This window comes from Poecilia mexicana, unplaced genomic scaffold (assembly GCF_051168715.1).
Source record: "Poecilia mexicana isolate PSO_F unplaced genomic scaffold, ASM5116871v1 scaffold_13, whole genome shotgun sequence".
In the NCBI taxonomy this organism is placed as follows: domain Eukaryota; kingdom Metazoa; phylum Chordata; class Actinopteri; order Cyprinodontiformes; family Poeciliidae; genus Poecilia; species Poecilia mexicana.
The window spans coordinates 8,285,943-8,306,538 of NW_028263382.1; positions in this window are offsets into that span (position 1 = coordinate 8,285,943).

Genomic DNA, 20,596 nt, shown 5'->3' on the forward strand with positions numbered 1-20,596 from the left:
ATGAAATGGATGTAATGTTATTTATTCCCCCAACACGTTTAAAAGTCCATAACAAACAGAAGTGTCACATGGTTCGGAAAAGAGAAATCATAATTTCATTATGAAGAATAATCTGTACTCTTGAAGTTTTAGTGGTTTAATGTTTGTTTGTTTTTAACCTCTGTAAAGCAGAGGCTATATAAAAGTGCTAAATAAACATAGTTTGGTCTCTCCCAAAGCAAAAACCATCTATGAATAGTCTGAGAAGCTTTATTTGTTAACCTGACCTTCATGTTCCAAAGATCTTAGGCCAATGTGACACACTGGACAAATCCCATCACTCCATAAAGCTGCAACTTCAATTGAAATTTTGCCAAAAAACAAACAAACTGATAACTGGTCATCTTTGGGCCTTTCATCAGGATAACGGTCCAAAACGTTTGCTAAATTAAGATACAAAAATGTACTTTCTTCCATGACTATCTCAGTCCAATGACCTACAAAGTGTTGACAGCAGTAGTTCTGGCGGTCCTCCACCATGGAGAACTGAAACTGACCAACTAACCAGCAGATGGCACTGTATCACTGTATGTAGATTTAGCAGAAACTGACATACTAGTCTAGAGAAAATCATAATAGACTTCCATTTATCATCTCTCTGGAGCATCATATAGCCCATCGCTGTCAACCATTATTTTTAATTATCTTGTTTCTTCTTCGTCTTCTTCTTTGAAGCTCTGTTCACTCCTCCTTCCTGGTTTCTTTTGAGCACCCAGGCTACAGCTGAGACGCGACTAATGAATCACTTAGTAGCACTATTATGCCACAGCGTGCTCAATGGGCAATGAGTCTGTTTTAATCAAGTTTGAGTGAAACCTTTTGATCTGCAGTCTTTCTCTTCTGTTTTATAAAGACACCAGCGTTGCGTCTTCTTCTTCCTAATCCCTGCTGAAGATCAGCGTCAGTGTGTGTTAGATTTAAAATACACAGAGACGAAAGCATTTATAATTTAGACACAATCTGGAGCAATTATTGTGAATTCAGTCTCTTTGGGAGGAACAAGTAGGGGGAATCATAAAATAGAAACAAGAGCTACTTAAAGAAGGGAACAAGCAAAACACTGTTATTTTTATCACATCAAGAAAAGCACCTTTATGCATACAGACATAAACATCCAACTATTCTAAGACTCTTGAAAATCATCTTATAATTTCCCAGACTGCTTTTAGGATTGACCAAACAAGTTTTCTAAGACAACATGTGTCAAACAGTTTGTAAAATGTAAATTATCTCTAAAGTTAAAAGCTATTTTGATTTTCTGATATACCAAGACTCAAACCAAGTCCGGACCTTCAAAGACAGATTCAAGATGTACCAAGACCCAGACCAAGACAAGTCAAGACCCAAACAAAGACTAGTCCTTCCAAGACCAACCCAAGACCTATCAAGACCTAAACCAAGTCTGGGTCTTCCAAGACCAATTCAAGATGTACCAAGACCAAAACCCAATCTTCCAAGATGTGACTTTCCAAGATCAAAATCCAGATCTTCCAAGACCAAGTTGTATGATAAACAAAAAAAAAACTGAACGACAGTAATAAAAATTTGTCATATAAGGCATAGAGTCACGCTCGGCCCTGTTCTTCCAAAACCAAGACCCGAACACTCCAAGGCCAGGAAAAAACAGCTTGGGACCAGTCTCAATCCCTCCGTCCCTGTTGGACATTGCACAAATCTCCATAGAGTGACAATAAGAAAACTGTTGCTGACAGAAAAGCATAAGGAGTCCTTCATTTCCAAGTTATTTAGGGGACACAGCCAGCATGTGGAAGGATGTAATCGGGTCTCATGAGACCAAAACTAAAATTTCAGTCCTGAACATGATGCATCACCCTGAACACACCATTAGACCTGCTGGTAGCAACACAGGGTTGTTGGTATAGTTTCTTTAACAGGAACTGATTAGAGCTGATAGGAAGATGGACAAACAGATGTTGATAGATGCTCTCTATCCAATCTAACGTAGCTTGAGCTACTTTACAAAAAAGAATGGGGAAACATTTTGGTTTCTAGATGTGAAACTGCAGCATATTCACAAATCCAGTACCTCAGCATGGATTTACCTTTCAAATGCAACAATAATCTGTTTAAAATTGGCAAGAAGTCATACAGGATTATGACCTGAAATCAGTTCTTGTCACTGGCAATCAAAAGATAAAACATAGCAAAAGAGAAAGGAAGTAAAAATCTTTATTTAGCGTCATATTCCTAAACTTTACCGCTGACATGACTGAGGTTTACGACACCTCCCTTCAAACATGGCAGCCACTTGACCTGCAGGTCATCAAATTTGTATGTTTCTGTCCATTAAGTATAGAACAGATGTCTCTCTCTGTTATACGTGTTTAGATCAGTCCTGTCAGACCTGCAGCGCTAAAGCATCTCATGATGTAATCTCAGCAAAAGCAACGCTTCATTATTTAAAGACAACAAACAAGGATGCGTTTCTGTGGGCTTGGATGCAGCCACAACAGCTGGCCACTTCTGCTTTCCAACAGTTCAAACCTGAACTCAATGTATTTCTTTGAGGAACAAGCACCGTCTCCCAGGAACAAGTCGGCACACATCCAAGGATCCGGGAGAAAAACTGGCAGTGGGGATAGAGGCCTGCAAAAAATGTTGACTCCACTTATGTTTGTGTCTTTTCCCTTTTCTGTTCCCGCCACTCTTTCACTCCTGCTCCTGCGGTGTGATGAATAATAGAGGAGTGCTTGTCCTCCCTCGCTCCCCTAGTTAATCAGAGCTCGGCTGGCTGCCCTCCTCACTTTAATAAATCATTCAGGCCTTCAGGACAAGTGCGTCAGAGCAGGCGAAGCGAGGGCCATGCTGGTAACAGCTCTGCCATTTTCTCTCACAACATCCAGAATACAATCCCCACTTCCCCACCAACCAACTTTCATCCCGTCCTTTCTCGTTTCACCCCTTCTTCTCCTCTACGCCTCCTTTCCTCTTTGCCCTTTCTGCCTGGACGGATTCCTGTCTGGGATGACGTCACTTTAACACGTCCCCAGTGAACGCTGCAGCATCGGGTTACTGAAGGAATGTTTTAAAAAGCAGTTAAGGGGCAAGAGAGAGTTCGGATTTATCACACCATTTTCTGCTTGTCAAGTGAAATCTGATGGTGTGAAAAATTGTCTTTTTAAAGGCAGAGACGAGTTCTAGTCACTGGAACAAAAACATCCATTTAGTAACAATTTATAGTCCAAAAATATCTTTTGAATTTTTTTCCCCCACAAATAATGTTTCATAATGTATTAGATTCTGTGCAAAATCCCTTTAAGATAGTTTATTACAACAGCATATTACGGTATAGTGCATTTCATTGGCATTTACTGTAACTGAGCCACACAAAGTGGTGCCAGACTAGTCCAGACTGACCAAGACCAAAATCCAGATCCTCCAAGATCTGGATTTTGGTAGATCTAGTCCTTGGAAGGACCAGGACCAGTCCTGGTCCTTCTAAGACCAGGACTGGACTATCCAAGACCAGGACTGGACCATCCATGACCAAAATCCAGATCTTCCAAGACCTTTCAATACCAATCCAGGCAGAAACTGACTTCTCCTTTTTTTCTATCTGCAGTTGCCATAATACAGCATCATAATTTTTTAATACATTAAATTGGGTTTTTAAGAGAGGGAACAACAATTATTAAGCAATACCGGATGTTAAAGATTTGTTTTGCATCAGCAAAATGGTTTAAAAAATGTATACACTAAATGATATTACTACTTATATTTCTACATCAACAATTTAAAGATGGATATCTGATCAACAACATCCTCAACCCCAATAGAGAGAGATAAAAAATGTAGGGGGAGATTAATCGATTGGTTGGATGAGATGGATGGATGATCGATAAATGAATAAACTGATAGATGATGGCTGGATGGATAAATGAACAGATGGACGGATGGCTAAAAGAATGGATAGATCAATGGATGGATGGATGGATGGATGGATGGATGGTGATAAACAGATGATAGATGAGTATCAGTTCTTCCTGTTATCTTCTACCCATCTCTCTGCACTCTGGAGGATCTCAGCCTTCTTTCTCATTGAGTTGTTCACTTACTCTTAATCTGACTCTATTACCCCTCCACCCCCACCCTCCGGAGTATCTATACCCTCTTCCCCATCTCCCCCCTGCTCCTCGGCAGGATATTAATCACTTTAATTGCCAATAAGCCTGAGGATCCCCGTTCCATCCTCCCTCTCTTGTCCCTTCTCCCACAGATTCTCCATCTTTGTCTCTTTCTCATTTCGTCCCCACTCCCCATCTAATCCCCTTAAACGGCCTCTTAAGCACTTATTTCATTGCCGTCATCAGAATCTCCCAGAAATTCTTCATCAGTCCTCCACACACACACACACACACACACACACACACACACACACACACACACACACACACACACACACACACACACCTCTATGAGTGTGTTACTGTGTGCCTTAACCTCATCAGTGTGTGTTCCCTGTTCTCCATGCCTGCTTTGGTATTTACAGGCTGTCTGTTCTGATTAGTGGCTCTCCCTGCGTCCCTTTCGAAGGTTTATAACAAGGTGCTGTTTCAGGTCGCCGCGAGGTCAATGAATAAAAGACGGGAAGGAGAGCAAATATGTCGCCAACTTTGCTGCAACGGCGGAAAATAAATTACGGGCCACCAGAGAAAGTGAAGGAGAGAGAGAACAATGGGTTGTGGAGTGCAGAGGAGGGTTGTGTAAAGGGGAAATTTTGTTGTACAGGCATTCCTATGTTGTGGTGGAGCTCTTATCGAGTGTTTTATCCATGATGCACATCAGTGGATGTGAAGCATTAAGGATTGTTTCAAAAAGGAAGAGATGGAGCTTCAAAGCTCATGATAATCCTTTACTATCTCCAGAACCTGGAGGTTGGGGTGCTGTAGTCTTGAATTCAAGCATAAAAGCCTGATAAAGATCATCAGATGCCAAAGGTGTCCATACAGACCTTTTTAATCTTATTGTTTACATACAGAAATTTTGCGCATGCGCACAATGCTGGAAAGCAAAATTCTTTTACATGCCATCCATTACAGCCGCGCTGCGGCAGTAAAACAATCCCATTAGCGAAATGAAACCTGGAGATGTAGATATTATTCAGTGCAGCGCCCCACAGCAAAGGGAAAATAATGCAGAAAAAACCGTTAAACAATAACTCAAATCCACTGTATTCTTCTTTTTTCTCGCTCTCTGTTGATGGCTACACTACAAACAGACTCGTTGCCATAGCAACAAACAACCACGTCACTAAATGTGTCAGGATTCAACACCAAAAAACACTCAAACATTTCCCACACAAAAAACAGAACATTCAATCTGTTACAGTTTTATGTTTTTGATGGGTTTTTTTAATGTTGATTGATGTTTATGTTGCTCTTATTAATAAGTGATCGCTGTGGTAGATTAGCTACCTAAGCTAAGTCACAGCAGTGGTTGATTAGCTCATCTTAGCACCTGCTCTACTAATGATATGTCAGAGTTGGTGTTTTTATTATTTTATTTTTTATCGGTTGTAACTGAACCGAAACACACCAAATTCCACATCACATCTACATGTTACGGTTGTCAAAGTCAAGCTAGCATAACTGGCCTACGTCCCTCTCCCTCCCTATTTTTTTCTTAAATCTTTTTCCTGACCTTGTCATCTAGTTGCTATGGTGTCGACAACAACAAAGCACTGCGTCCCTTTTTCTTTCACATATCAGGCATAGATTTAAGATTTAGTGCGCTATGTTCACAACTTATAAACAATGTCGGTATGTTCTGCATTACTTTTATGGTCACGTGACTAACAGAACATTGTATGTCCATACAAACACATAAATAAAATTGCATACCTCGTGGCCTCTCAGGCGTTATAAACAGGCCTTGCAGTAAGTCCTCCAAGTGTCGAAAAACTTTTACTGCACGTATCTCCAAATCTCTACCACTCTGACAAAACGAAATGCTGCCCTCTACCGAATATGGCGTGTAACTGAAAATATCGATCTAACCCAAACAAGTAATTAAACATTGGTTCCGCCCTGGAAACTTTTGCGGAACATTTAAATGTGCATTTTAAAACAATAACGTATATATGTAAATATTACAATCAGACTCAGGAAATTCTTGAAAAAAAAATCTAAGTTTGAAAAGTCGGAAATTTCCGACTAAAATTAAACTATTTTTAATTTTTGGAAACTTAGAAATTTCCAAGTTTTTTTCTCCAAATTTAATCTCAAAATTTCAGAGTTTTTTCTTGTAAATTTTGGACTTTTAGAACTCAGAAATTTCCAAATTTTTTCCAGAACATTTCTGAGATTAATCTAAAAAAATTCTGATGTTTTTCCCCTCCATCTACAATGGCCCTAATACGCCATCATAGCAATCTCCACTATTCTAATAAATAATAAATAAATATTCTATTCTCATTCACTTTGTGTCTCCAGCTTCTTTGTTGAGCAACAAACACTCAATTTTATTTATTTATTTATTTATTTATTTATTTATTTATTTATTTATTTATTTATTTATTTATTTATTTATACTGTTTCAAAATCCCAACAAAACAAATTTTAAAACCTTTAGCTAAGGATATAATGAACTCCAACTTTCATTAGGAATGATTACATGTCACATCTATTCAATTTCTCTTGATTGTTCATTAATATTCACATTTTATGCATGTTTTTATGTGTCAAAGCATATTATTCATGCCAGCATGTCTGTGTTTATGTGGGTCTTTTTTTCCCTTTCAGTGTTCCTCCTTTGCTTTTCTTTTTCTTGTGTAAGATAAATAATTTACCCTTCCCTGTGAAGCAGAGAGATGAAACAGGCATTCATGAAAAGAAATAAAACAGTCATGAGCCTTACGTCTACCCCGTATATTGTCTTATTTCCGTAGAGGCGCACACACAAATCAGGCCTCATCAGCTGTGTGCAGGCAAGTCGCAAGATTGAGCAGCCGCATTTGCATTTTGCTTAGAGTGCTTGGCACACAAACAGGATCTCTTGTTAGCGAGTAACAAGAATAATAGATGACATCCTGCTAAAATATCGACACATCCCTTAGAGCCGGAGAGCTGTTTCACGGCATCAAAAACAACAGCGGGCGCCAAGCATGCCTCAGCACGTGAAATTGGTGTCTGAGATGAATACATGAATGTTTTATTTCATATAAACACTTTTTTTTAAAGGCAGTATGTTTTTGAGCGCTGAAGTGATAGTACTTCCACACGTCAGAGCGTATTGGCTTAGCAATGCTTTCCAAACTGAGCTACTTAACACGTCAGGCTCTCTGGTAATACCACACTCCTCCTCCTCTCCCTCCCTCGGCCTTCCTCACGGGGCGGGGGGTGCTGAGTTGGTCGTCCATGAAGGTTGCTGCCTAAAGGAAAAACACAAACCTGCTAAAAATACCAGCTGAAGCTCTATGTCGCTTTTCAAAAACAATACAATTCATTGAAAAAGTTGTACGGTCTCTGCCAGATGGGCTATTGTCTCATTGCTAAGTGCTCATTGACTTTTCACCTGGAAGTCGTCTTAACACCCTGTTAGAAGATTATTCACAAATCTCCTTGTGAAGAAAGACGAGGATGTAAGAAGATAAGAGCCTTACTCTCTCCAGGTGACGCCCGCAACAACAAACACAGGATTCGTCTTGTTTGCTCAAAAACTTTCCAGTGGAGTTTCAAGTTTATTTTCATATCACATTTCAGCAACAAGGGAGTTCAAAGTGTTTTACAGGTAGATCCATTTATCACCAACTTAAACAATTTGCATCAGTTTATTTGCCTATCCATCCATTCATCCATTCACTGTCTTCCACTTCCCAAACAACCCAAACTTTCCAGGCAAACAAATGAGAGTTTGATTAAAATGGACATGAGAGGGATGGTGTGAATGCTCTCCATCTCTAGGGGTTTTTCACACCTGATATTCTGGTAGATTCGGTTCAATTGGCGAACAAAATTGCAGCATTTGTTACATTTTCAGCTAGTGTGGTTTCTTTTACACTGCATTGTGAAACAAACCAAACCCTTTGAAAAACCTGCTCCCCTTCTTGCCTGTGGGGGCGCTGCACCAACAACCACTGACGGAAATGACACAAAAACACTGAAGAAAACGCTGAGCGAAAATGTAAACAAAAATGGAGTAGCGTCAGATTTTAGCGGTTGTAGGATTTCTCTTTTGTCTTTGGCAAAAGATTGTGAGCCATTTCTCCTGGTAGCGCTGGACTCGTTTTTACCCAGAATGCCCTTCGCTGTAGTCCACTTCCTGCTTTTGGAGCGATCTACGGTCAGCGTGGTATGGATGGGACCAGAGTTCACTTCAGAATTCACACCTCACCAAACGAACCGGACTTTCTAGACAAATGTAAATAAATTAAGGATACATTAAAATATTAGTAGGTTTTTCCTTTTTGTGTTAAAATTGAGGATTTAACACCTTAAAAATCTACTTCAGGTTGTGATAAAAGAGAAGAAACATTTCCCGCTTGCATTTTGTTTTCTTGGTCGGATGAAAACAAAGCGTATGCTGATCTCACCCGATGCAATATCATTAGTGTCCTCTTTTTATTCCTCCCACCAAATCAATCCTCCTATCTTCCTCCCATCCCCCCATCGTTCAGCATCAAACGGATGATCGGAGAGAGGAGGAGAAAAGGCTAAAGAAAGAAAAGAAAAAGATGGAAAACAGGCGGATGTACTCGGACTGGAACAGAGCGTATTGATCTCATGATGAACTGAGAGGCCAAAGACAAACGGACCTCCGGTTAGGCAGCTTTGTGGCTCAGCCGACCAGATCCAACGAACCAAACAACCACAAAAAAACAACAACAAAAAAACAGTTAAACCGTTTCTGCGGGAGGGATTGCAGCTCAGAGCACCTCATCAAATACTCGACGTAAGCCTCTGTGGATTTCAGATTGCTGGTGTCCACTGATGCCTGAGCTTTATCCTCCGCTAAAGGAGGCGAAAGAAGCACCGGCCTGCAGCGGCGAGGGCTATTTCTGCGCCATAAAGATCTTAATGTGGCCTGACCTTTGAGACTGAAGGCACGGGGCGAGGTGGACATGAAAGGGCTGACGCAGAGCGCAGTCATCCCTGCTGGGGGGTGGGGGTGGGGGGGGGACACAGAAAGAGAGCAGAGAGACTCAGCTTTCCTTTTGACACATCGCCTTCTCAATCTTCTTTTTACTCTAGATATCATATTTATCCAAAACGCAGCAGACCACACATCTCTCTGTTGCTACTGCTAACAGTAAAGGTGGCTTGTTATGCCTCTTTGAACATGTTAGCATAGCTGTTTGCTATACAAAACATGTTCATTTCAATTTATTTGCACAAAATCATTCTTGGATAATGAGATTAGAGGTCCAGCGATTGCAGTTTTCTGGCCAATTGCCAATTATGATCTATAAAAATCCTAATGTACCGATTCCGATTTTGGATGATACCAATTTTTTTTATCTGAAATGTCACTAAATATAGCAAGAAAGTCACTTAGTAGGCAACAGTGGGGTGACTATTAACTGCAAACATGTAGACACGACATGGTGGGCTGGTCTGTTAGTCAAACCTCTCTAATGGGGGAAAAAAGAGGTCACAGGTTGATTTTTAGACCTTTGCCGAGGTAGATAAGATTAAAGAATAAGAACTTATTCCTATGCATGTATTGGCCGATCACTGATCTCCCAAAATTGATGAAATTGGCACCAATAAATAAGTTGAACAATAAATCAGTGGACCCCTAAATGAGATTTTAATCTGCTCAGTTTAGGGGTCTGTCACTTTAAATCCAAATAAGCTGCTGCTGGCCACACAACGTTTACACTCAAACACAAAAATGGCTGCTAGCAGATGCACAATTATGCAACCATACATCTTTGAAAAGCAGAAGTAGAGCCTCCTACACAACCAGCAAGAGCTGCGTTTCTACTGAACATATAATTTCTCGAATTGGAATTTTGAAAATGAATTGGCTTGTTTAAAAAATAAACATGTTTTTGCACTAGGTGAGGTGGTTTTTTTCAGTTGTAATGAAATTTTTGTATTCTTCAAAACTACAGTGAAAACACTTTTCTCACATCACACGAGTCACATGATCAGCAACAGGATGTTAGTACTGGCATAAATGAAGAAAGTGACAGGAAGTAGTAGGAGAATAATGGGAGAGCTTTTTTGATGACGTATTGCGTGAACAAACTTTTTCATTATTACTTTATTTGTGTTTCTTATTTAATGTAAACACAGCAATTGCAACATTTTGTCTTTTTGACATGAGCAGAATACCTGGAAAGTTTGTAATGGAATCACAGCCAAGAATGCAACAAGTGGTTTCTGGATGGTAAGTCAATGGCAAAACACAGTTTGTCTTTTCCAGCAGCTATTGTACAGCACATGCAGTGAAAAACCAACTGTTTTTTTAATCTGCTATGTATTAAAATGTTCTCCATTTATGATTTTGTTTGATGTACTTAATGTTCTGCTTGTAATCTTTCTTGATTCTTGTAAAGTGTCTTAATTGCTTAGAAAAGTGCTATGCAAATACAATTTATTATTATTATTATTAATTATTATTATTATTATAAAACCAGCTTACTAAGGGAGCGTTCACACTGCAGCCTGAAGTGACTCAATTCCGATTTTTTGGCAATTCCGATTTTTTTTGCCAGGGCCGTTCACACTGCCAGTAAATGCGACCAGTGTAAACGGGCAAACGACCTGAAAGTGTCCCGCATGCACAGTAGAGGGCGCAATAGCGTCAGCGTTCTCAGTGTTCTGCTAACTGCCATAAAAAGAAGAAGTGCTCATTGTTTGCGGAAGTAAACATGGAGGCCAACGGTGGAGCTTAGCTTACATATTTCAAGTTGTTGTCCGGCCGGAGCAGCATATTAACAACTTAATCCTCATATAATCCGTCATGGTTGTTGTTTTTCTTCCCACTTGCGCTTATCAGGACGCATAATAGTGAGATTTGTTGAGAATCAGTGACGTTAAGTTCGGATGAATGCGACCTGAACTTTAGGTCGCATTTGAATCGGATAGGTATCGGATATGGGTCACATTCGAAAAAGAATCCGACGTGTGCTGTTCACACTGCCATGGAAAGATCGGATACAGGTCGCATTACTCAAAAAAATCGGAATTGAGTCACTTCAGGCTGTAGTGTGAACACACCCTAAAAGTCCTGGAGCTCAGCTTGGGTTTCTAGGTAACGTGGGGAGCTCCGCTGGGGTTGCTGGGCAACATGCTGGGCTAGACTGGGGTTGCTAGGTGACGGGCAGTGCCTGCTGATTTGTGACATTGCATTATGGAGGTTTTTGGAACACTAATTTTCCAGACACACACACACACACAAGAGTTCTCATGTGACGTCACATGTAACTGGACATAGAGTTGCTATGACAACAGCAAACAAGGTAAGCTTAATACTAGCTCTCTCCTTGTTCCTAACTGATAAACAATAGAAGTATGTTACAACTATTACTCGATTAAAATATTTGAGTTCTCTACCCACTTCTGTGTAATACTAAGATAAATGTATCTGTGATATTTATTGTAGTACGTACTGCCGAACTAGCAAAATTAGCTTAGCTAGTGTAGCTTTTATATGCTAACTAACACGGACAGTAGACTATGTGTTTGTTACTACATGCACTTACTCTGCCTGTCACCTGTACTTTATTATTCACATGAAAAGTTCGTACGTCCTTTAAAAAAACCGTTTAAACATTTCTTTCAATGGATTACAGGCTGCGATGCTCCTCCGTGGTGTTCGCTCTCTTCGTGTTTAGAGAACTACGTCATCGGATGAGATTGGAGGCAGCTTGTTCACATCGTCAGACATGTTTCCATTCTCTGTAGTATACGAGTCGATCCTGACAGCAGCGGTTTTCTTTCGCACATTTAAGGCTCCACATTTTGTTTGTTTTTTGATGGCCTTGAAGACGTGGGTCCGCTATGGATTGCTCTGCCCATGCCCACTAAAATGGCACACACACACACACACACATATATATATATATATATATATATATATATATATATATATATATATATATATATATATATATATATATGCACACACACACACACACACACACGCAGTTTTATTTCTTTTTTTGTATAATTTCTCGGGCTGTTTTTAGGAGCTGTAGAAACCCAAATGGAAGTAACAAAAACATGCAAAATGCCTCTTTAAGCATCCTTACGGTCTTAACCCCAATCCAAATCTAAACCCAAAATCAAGCCCTGACCTCCATAATCCTCTTAGAGAAGCAAGAAAAGGCGAAATATCCTCAGTTTGCGTGTTTGCTATCCTTAGTGGGACCGTTTAGTGATTAAAATACAACAAAAGCCCCGTAAGGTGGTGCAGCGGCGGGCTTTAGGACCCAGAGCGTCCAACAGTAAAGAGGAGGAGACGGAGGAAAAGTCGGAGTGACAGGAGAAAGCTGACACAGTAACCGCAGCATTAAGGAACCACCTCTCCTCTCTGCGAAGAGGAGGAGGAGTAGGAGGGATACAGCGCACCGGGGATGTTCATCTGGGGACGGAGAGCCTCCGACAGAGGATGGGTGAGCAGGTGTGACATCTCCATCATCCAAGCAGCCGAGGAGATGCCGATAAGTTTGACTAACAGCTGCTCATTCGAGGCTCCCGCAACAACACGTGTACCTGTCCCGCACATAGACAGTTAAACTTCACGCATATTCAATACGAGGAAGGACATCTTTCACTCCTGTGTATGGTTTCAGCTGGGACCTGAAGGTGAGAACATTTATGCTGATTTACACCTAAAAGCTAAATTTAAAGAAATGGCATTCATGTTATAAGGATTTTTTTCAGCTTTGTATTTTACATTAATTTTCCTCCTACAACCTTCAAATAATCTGCAGCTTTTTTTTCTTTCTTTCTTTCTTTTATTTTATTTTATTTTGCTGTAGCAGCTTTTTTCCTGTTAAAAAACCCCCAAGAAAGCAGAGCTGCAGAGCATCCCCCTCACACTGCAAAGCTCTATTGTCTACTGGTCCACTTAATGGTTTACAATCAGCCTGGTGTGCAGTTTTAATAATCTGTAATCAGATAAAGGCAGAAAGCATTCCTATTAATCCCCAGGTGATAATTCAGGATGATTTGAAATCTTCAATGCTTCATGCAGGGTGGAAAACGGTGAAAATGCAGCTTAAATAATGGGACATGCAGTGTGTTTCTCTTGCCAGGAGTCCTGATTAAAAGCAGGGGCTTTCTCTGCCGTGGGTGGGCACGCAGCAATCCACTCAGTCTATGAGGAAAACAACAGGAAAAAAACACAATAATTAAATGAAAGAAGCTTTACAATCAGGTGAGATTAGAAAATCATTATGGGGTTTAAAATCTAGATGCAAACAAACAAGATAAAGGCAAAATTAAATAAGATAAGGTACTTAAAACTAAACAAAAAGGGGTAGTAATATGCATAAAAATAATTATTATTGAATAATTTAGGGAATTAATTTGCTAAATTATCCTTATCCTACCTGTTTTTTAATTATTTGGAGATGTTTTCCAAACTGCTTGTTTTACTTTAGCAGCTCCATTAAGAGAATCACAATTTAAGAGTTTTATAGATTTAAAAATAAACATTTAATTTACATCAGAGGTGAACAAACTTTTTGCCATGTGGGCTAAAAAAACACAAGTAGTAAGAAAAGGCATCTATAAAAGACTCTGAAACTGAATAAGAACACATGGTAGTGGTAGCATCATGCTGTGGGGGATTTTTGATGCTAATATGTGAAGAAAAGCTAGGCTAAGCTAATTTATGCTAAGCTAAGATAATAAAATTGTCTCGCATGGAAGAGGGAACAAAGCTGCAATACAACAAGAACAAAAAACAATACTTCAAATAAAGTCTATTACAAAAATACATTATTATTTAAATTATTAAATGTAGATGTAGATTTTTGTCTTTTTTACTTCAGAATTCAGTTTTATTTTTTATTTTTTGCTAAACATTACATTTTTATCTGTACTGTTTTAATCAAACAAATATTTCTGCATAAAGGAGAGCTGTAAATCATTGTAGATGTGAAACATTAAGTCTGCCTTGTTGCCAGCAATGTTTCAATACTAATATCTTTGGATTCGTTTGTCTTTCATCTTGATGTTTGTTTTTCTTCAGAAACTGTTGCTTTAGTTAGCTGAGTTTACCACAAATTTCACAATGGATTTTTATTTTTTTTTGTCCTCATTGTTGACAAAGCATGACTTTAATTCATTTGTATCTTATTTGAAAATGTATCTTTTTTTTGTTTAAATCAATCTCCAACCTCAAGTTACGAAAACAAATTTGTGCCATTTTTTTATTGTGATCGAGGGCCAAACAAAATCACTGTGAGGGCCTTAGATGGCCCCCCGACCGCACTTTGGACACCCTTAATTTACATTTTAAGTTAACTAAACAGACCTTAAGGTTTGCAATCAAAAGCAGCTTTTTTTGCAACAAACTTCAAGATGTAAAATAAATAATAAAAAAGTAAGTATATCTTTTGGTAAAGAAAATAAACGAGCCGTTTTCCTTTAATTGATGCTGATGAGACGTGCGGCGCGTTCAGGTCGCTGTGCTGCAGGTTGGATGATGTGAACAGTCAGGATGACATCTGTGCAGAATCTGAGCAGTTACTGCAGGAATGGCTGTGGCAGTTTGTCGGCTAAACTGACACTTTCACAGCTTTATTCACAGAAAAAAGTGTTTGTTTTTTTCAAACAACAAAAAGGCTTCTATCGCAGTCTTTATCGAGGCTGTTGACAGTTTGAGACTTGATAATTATACTTCAGCACAAAGACCAAATGGAAACACCAAATGACATAAATATCATTATCTTAGGCTTTATTGTTGATTTATTCGAACTGTTATTTATTCAGCAGCAAATTCATCCATCCATCCATTTTCCTTCACCCTTGTCCCTCAGTGGGGTCGGGAGGGGTGCTGGTGCCTATCTCCAGCTCATGTTCCGGGCGAGAGGCGGGGTACACCCTGGACAGGTTGCCAGTCTGTCGCAGGGCAACACAGAGACACACAGGACAAACAACCATGCACACACACACACACCTAGGGGCAATTTGGAAAGGCCAATTAACCTGACAGTCATGTTTTTGGACTGTGGGAGGAAACCGGAGAACCCGGAGAAAACCCACGCATGCACAGGGAGAACATGCAAACTCCATGCAGAAAGACCGGGGCTGGGAATCGAACCCAGAACCTTCTTGCTGCAAGGCGACAGCTCTACCAACTGCGCCACCGTGCAGCCCGCAGCAAATTCAGTGAATTTAAAATTTTATTTTCTCTAATTCGTCCAGAATCAGGTGTTTTATTTATTCTAAAACTAGTTCTGATACATGTTTGGTATCAAACACTCAATAGTGTAAAACTTTTAACAATTTATTTAAGGTGAAGTTGAGACGTTAAAAACATTTTATATGTTTGTGTGGATAATAATCATGCTTTTTTTTGTTTTTGCGCATTAATATTTCATAAGAATGTGCTACTTTGAACATTTGATGTCTATTTAACCATTTATGCTAGTTTTATGTATTTATTGTTATTGACTTAGAAGTGTAATTTATCATCTTTTTTGTATTGCAGCCTTTTCTTATCTTCTAAGACAAATTTCGCCCCTGGTAGACAAATAAAACTATCTTAGCTTAGCTTATCTGATGTTAGCTTAGCTCTGCTTATCTTAGCTTAGCTTAATTTCGCAATGTACCTGAACTATTAGTGGTTGGCAGAACACTGAGAACGCTGACATTATTGCGCCTCTACTGCGCATGTGGGACACTTTCAGGTCGTTTGCCCGTTCAGACTGCAGAACACACACAGGTCGGTCGCATTTGGAAGTGTGAACGGCAACGACAAATTTAAATTTGACAAAAGATCGGAATTGGATCACTTCAGGCTGCAGTGTGAACGCAGCCTTAGTTGATTCCACCAACGTAGCTTAGCTAGAGTTCAGTGATTATTGAATAATCACATGTTTGCTGTGATATATATATATATTGTTATTGATTATTTGTCCAGCCCTATGTAACATTTTGGTTCAGTCCAGAGTTTCTTTCTTCACAAGAAACCTTTATATTCCACCAAAAAATGGAGTTTAGTGATAACTGGGAGTCCTTTCTGTTCAGGTTTTGGTGTAAACTCAAGTAGCTGCTTCTCAGTGTGTACAGGTATGAAACAACGCCGTATTTGCCAAACATTGAGGGCTGTGCCAGGTATGTTCAGTATGAATATGGGTGTCGTTACACCCGCAGGGTCTAATGAGATGCTTTTCCAAACTGCAGCAACACGTCTTCTAACACCACATTAAAGCTGAGCCGGCCTTCTTACTGGCATCCAATCTTTTCCAGGATTCAATTTAATGTTGAAATGCTTAATTTCTAAGAATCCAGGAATCAGCCAATCCCTTTTCATCCTTATCCTCCAGCTCAAGCTTTAAAAATGACATTAGATGTTGTTTTTTTTTCTTTTTTTATTCTAATCCACACTCTTACTTTTTGTCTTGTTGATAATAAAAAGCAGTAAAGCAGGTTTTTTTTTATCTGGTATAGAAACAAAATTGTAGTTGACTTGAAATCTGAGTACCTAAACTATTAGGAGGTGTTGTCAGTTCCATGTCTCACAATAACAAAAATGGCTTAAAACAAAGAAAAAAAGCTAAATTGTTGTATTTCCTTTCTGCTGTTTATAGGTTTCTTTACATTTTTTGGGGGTTATAAAATTTCAATCTGGTGGAACAAAAGAAGCTCAAAAGTACCTTAGTTTTTATTGTTATTATGAGTTCCAAAACTATCCGTATTGTCAAAATTGATAGTTTTAATATTTTCTCCACTGGTTGTTCAATGAAAGCATCAATAAATTTAGAAACATAAATAAAAACAAATAACAGTTCTTTATGTGGCTGGTGTCCTAAAGAAGCTTATTACAAATGGGAATGATTTTCAAGAGCAGCTGCTGTCACAGCCATATAGTTACCTTACAAAGTCAGTAGTTATTATCGTCACTTTTGTTATCATAATAGTAGCACAAAGTATTGCCACTATGAACTAATACTATGAACATGGAAAATACAAAAAACATGTCCTTTAATTTATATATCAGCTGGCTTGGAACCCATGATAACTGCTGGCAGTTCTAGTGAAATGTATCTAATTTTCAGTGTATGAATTTTTTGTTTTTATTCATGAATGTAGCACTTTTTTGCCTTCCATACCAGCCAGTACATCTATAAATTTCATCCCTGGAGAGAATTTCAACGCACGCACGCACGCACGCATGCACAATCCACAAACAGCATAAGACTGTGAGCTGCAGCCAGTTCCTTCACACTGTATATTCTATCTCTAACATACAAAACAACACACTTCCTGCAGAGAGAACCATGTGCCACATATTGCAGATGGATGATTTCTTATTCCTCTGGCTTCTCTGCACATGAGCACCAGCTGTGTGTTTTTGGTTTGAGTTGGAAATGCTTGAGAGTAAATGATGCAGGGCTGCAAATGAATCTGGAAACAGAATGGGTTGCGTGTCAGAGGTCAGATTGGGTGTACGCCGCGGATTGATTAGAGTTTTTGCACAGCGGGGTTCAAATAGTCAGCGCTGAGTGTGACTGTGTTCATCTGTTTTTATTTTTAACCATGCAGAGGAAATAACTGATCCTCTGCGGGTGTAAAATGACAGAAACCTCCTTACCAGGAGGTTCAGTGTTTATCGAGCCAAGCAGAGGAACAGCACTGAAATGGCAAATTAGCCTCAGCTTCATTTCTCCTGCAGTGAGCGCTCCACTTGACAGTGAATGTGTTTCCATAGGAACATGGTGTTACTTTGAGCTCTCGATGTTCCTGCCTGTTTCTTTCTTTCTTTTTTTTTTTTTGCTTATCTTTTCTGTTTGGTTTCCTCCGCACTCGTCAGGCAGAGGCAGAAAGAGAAAAGGGTTGGGAAATGAAATCAATAGGGCCATTTAATAAGCAGCAGGGCGACTCAAATTTCTTCCTCCTACTTTGGCATCTCCCCCCAAAAAAAAAAAACATAAAAAAAACCCCAGCTTGGGCCTCCTCAGCCTGACATCTCTGTTAGTCAAGATGTCTTTTTATTAGAGCCTCCGAGGCGTGTGCAGCTCCTGCTTTTATCTGCATCCGCTCGATTTGTATCAGCCGAGGCTTTACAGCAGATAACTTCCAGGATGATTAGTTGGCGTGTTGCGCTGAGAGAGAGAGAGAAAAGACTGCAGAGTTGCTGAAAATCCTCATGAGAGTCAGCACTGTCACTGAAGATTTCAGGGAGATTTCTTTGCATTTCATTAAAGAAGTTTAGTTTGGTGCATTATGTAGAGATAACTATGTGTTTGAGAAAACTCCAAAACACGGTTTTAAACAATTAATCAATTTGCAATTAACTGTCAATTAGTTGTTTAGCTTAAAAGTTGTCCCAATTGATTAATAAATTCTGCTTAGTACAACAGCGTGTTAGGGAGATTGTAGATAGAAGAAAAGGGAGTACATTTCTGCCAAAAATGTAAGAAATTTGAAGATCAATCTCAGAAACTTTCTAGAAAAAATAAAATTTTTGAGCTCCAAAGTTGAAAATGTGTGAGGAAAAAGAACTCATAATTTTTTAGATAAATCTCAGAAATTTTCTAGAAAACTCTTGGAAATTTCTCAGCTCTCTGGATAAACTTTACCTTTTGTTAAAAGTTGGTTATAAAAACATAAATACTTTCTGTTGTACTTTGCATTTTTATGTGTAAGACAATTATGTTGCTAACAATTTTTAGCCTGATTACAAATTAAATAGTCTCCATCTGCATCTTCAGGTCAAATTTCTATCATTTTTTAATTAAACATAATCAGTCCAAGGACCACAAATGGCCCCTGGACACCTCAACATTAACCGATAACATCCCTGGTCCAAACGGATCGTCTGTGATTTTCAGGGTCGTCCTTGCAGGCTCCTTTCCACCCGACTGGATGTTTTACAAGCTTTAGTCAGAAATAGAGTCAGGCTGATAATACAGCTGACTGACGTCTTTTTACGGTGGCTGGGCAGAGAAGGAGCGCAGGCGGAGAGGGGTGGGTTGTAATAAAGCTGAGTGCATCTCTCCTGGAATGAGGCTGCAGGAGTCTGCATGCCTCACATGTATTGTCTCTAAAAGGGAGGCGGACATGTTTGTTGTTGGAAAAGAAAAAAAGAATCACTCGAGGTGCTTCCCCTGCAGGAGGCGAGCGGAAAATAAAACCACACCGGCTAAAAATACCCAGTTACACCATTTCTTTCCTCCTTCTTCCTTGGTGTGTTGAAGCGCGTTATTGAATCCATCGTGTGAGCTGCTCTGAATACTGACTGATGAGCTATTATGTAGTTTGGTGAAATGACACTTCATTATCCAGACTGGAATGAAAAGACTCTCAAGACACAATGAAGATTGCTTTTCCATATTTTCTCATTAGATCGCTCTCAGCAGTATTTCTCCTTCACAAGCTGCTGGTTTTTACATCTTTACGACAAGAAGTTCATTCATTAAAGTGTTAGACTGGAAAACAAGTTAAAATGGGTAACACTTTATTTAAAGATTTATGTAAACTTCAGTTTGTTTGTGGCGGTGTGACTGCATAATCAAACCAAAAAAACTATAAACCTCGGTTTGGGTTTTGAACTCTGCTGCGGTTTGGATGCATATGTGAACGCCAAGCGGACCGAAGACCGCTCCAAAAGCAGGAGGTGGACTACAGTGCAGGGCATTCTGGGTAAATAACCAAAACAAAAGAGCTAATCTAGAACTAGCCGGAGAAATGACATGTTGTCTTTTACCAACAACGAAAGAGAAATCCTACAGCTAACATCTGACGTCACTCCGTTTTTGTTTACATTTTGTGAAGAAAGAAGTGTCTTCTTCAGACGTTTTACAGCATTCCCTTCACTGGTCTTGGTGCAGCACCCCCAGAGGTGAGGAGGGGAACATGCTTTTCAAAAGGTGTGGTTTATTAGACTTAGTGCAGCATAAAAAAGAACCGCAGCAGCTGAAAATGTAACAAATGTTGCAATTTTTGTCCCCAATTGAACCAAACCTACTGGACTATCGGGTGTTGAAACATCCTATTTCTGAAGTCTACAATGTGTTTTATTGGGATTTTTTCTTTGTTTTAAGTAATCTAAAAGTGGTCCAAAGCTGTGAAACAGAAAGTCATGGTCTTTGAGAGAGTCAATACTTTGTAGAACCAACTCTCACAGAATTTACAACTGCAAGTATTTTGGGTGTACGTCTCCACTTGACCATTTTGAGTTATTCCACCTGTCCTGCTGGAAGGTGAACCTCCAACCCTCTTTCAAATATTTTGCAGCTTTTTAAAATCTGCTAGCAGATTACAGCTGTTTGATTTTAGCGACTGTCTGAAAACCCTTTGTAACATCTACTGTACACAGATTGGCAGTATTTTTATTTTTTTTGCAAATTCTGGTTCATTCTTTCCTTTACAATCTTTATTTTAACAACCCACAGTGGGACTTTATTAGC